Below are 2,158 nucleotides of genomic sequence, written 5' to 3'. Positions count from 1 at the left end.
GAAGATCAAACACTGATAAATGAAACTATTATATGTGATTGATGCGTTAACAAATAGCACTCACATCACATCTCTTACACGAAGGAAGACGTCTGTCTTAAAATAGCAGTCAAATTAGAAGCTACGCAACGACTTTATAGCAAACAGAACAAATATGTATGAAGACATTAGTGCAAAACAGGCATAACTTGATGTTTACCAAACATTTCAAAGCAGCAATAACAAAATGTCACTCTGCCAAGAATAAAGAAAACAGCAGGTTTGAAAAATAAAATCTTCCAGGCCCTGAAAGGCATATGAAAGATTCCCACTCACACCTCATGTCTGTTGTATAAATTGGTTGAGTCGGGGTTAAAAATTAGTTTGCAACAGAAACTTGTCGATTAAATTTGATATAATTTAACACATTTTCAGTTTTCAATTTTACCAAAATACAGCATGACGTGAAATGCAAAAAGCTGTTTTTGATGGAGTTGACAGAGATATTAATTTGTATACACTACCAGTCAACGGTTTGAACACACCTTCTCATTTATTGATTTATTGATTGAATTATACGACTGTCTACACTGTAGATTCATAGTGAAGACATCAGATATATGGAGCGAGATACATGGAATTATGTAGCAAAGAAAAAAATGATAAATAAATATGTCTGATATTTTAGATTCGTCAAAGTGGCCGCCCTTTGCTTTGTTGACAGCGCTGCAAACCCTTGTCCTTCTTTCAATAAGCTTCATGATGTAGTCACCTGATATGGTTTTCACTTCACAGGTGTGCCTGTCAGGGCTCATTTGTGGAATTTATTGCCTTCCTAATGGAGTTGGGACCATCAGTGCAGAAGTCAGGTTGGTGCACAGCTCACAGCCCTATTTGACAACTGTAAGAATTCATAATATGGCAAAAATCATCAGCTAAGTAAAGAGAAGTGACAGTCCATCATTACTTTAAGAACTGAAGGTCAGGCAGTCTGCAGAGTTGCTTTGAATGTGTCTGTGATGGTTGCAGTTAAAGCCACAGATAATATCTACCAAACATCACAGTGCTACAACAGACTTATACATAACGCTACATTTATATTTTTAAAAATAGCAATTAATTTACAGGGTAATAAAACTGGTTTTGGTTTACAATTATTTTACTTGTACAATGACATGATACTGTATTCTAAAATAAGTGTGCACGTTTTAGTTTACACTGTTATGTGTATGATTTAGTCTTTTTTTGACTGAGTGACCTCAGTAGCAGCTGCTCCCAGTAAAAGGGGAGTACAGTATGTGGAGACCTGCGAATCATCACAACTCTGGATCATGGGGGCTGGGACGTGTCATGGTGGTTTCACCTAGGTTTGTGTGTGTTGTACCCCTTTTTGTGTCCGTCTGGGCTGATCAGCCACTATTTAAATTTCACTTTTGTCTCATTTAGATAGGTCAGTTTGTTTGAGTCTGTAGTATTGGTTGGTGCCAGCTTTTGAGAGGAGTTCTGTTACTTTGACCTCTTTTATGGGCCCCAAATTTATTTATTTATTTGTATAATTTAACCAGGTTTGTTTTTTGAGTTAAATTAAAAATTAATTAATTAATTAATTAATTAATTGGACTTTAACCTGTGCCAGACTTTCCTTTACTGCTTGGTCCATCCCAGTGTCTCCAAGTGCAGTAGCAAAAACCATCAAGCACTACGATGAAACTGGTCCACATGAGGACCGGCCCAGGAAAGGAAGACCAAGAGTCGCCTGCTGAGGATAAATTCATCTGAGTCACGAGCCTCAGAAATCGCAAGTTATCAGCACCTCAGATTAGAGCTCAGATAAATGCAGCACAGACACATCTCTGTATCAACAGGACACTGTGTGAATCAGGCCTATATGATCAAATAGCTGCTAATAAACTACTACTAAGGAAAAGCAACAAGCAGAAGAGATTTGTTTGGGCCAAGAAACACAAGGACCAGATATTACTGGTAGACATCTGTGGTGGTCTGATGAGTCCAAATTTGAGATCTTCTGTTCTGTTCCACATGTAATGCTCTGCTAGAGGATGTAGAGAGCCATAGCCCCGTCCCCCAGGGCATGAAGCAGGCATGGAGGAGATCCAGCCTCCAGACATCCAGAGGCCCCAGAGTGCGAGAGCCCAAGGAGGACCACTGGAGGGGCATC

This window comes from Pundamilia nyererei, unplaced genomic scaffold (assembly GCF_000239375.1).
Source record: "Pundamilia nyererei isolate P.nyererei 1_Seehausen unplaced genomic scaffold, PunNye1.0 scaffold00390, whole genome shotgun sequence".
Lineage (NCBI taxonomy): Eukaryota > Metazoa > Chordata > Actinopteri > Cichliformes > Cichlidae > Pundamilia > Pundamilia nyererei.
The sequence above is the reverse complement of the archived record's forward strand: the minus strand, read 5'-3'. Positions refer to the sequence as shown.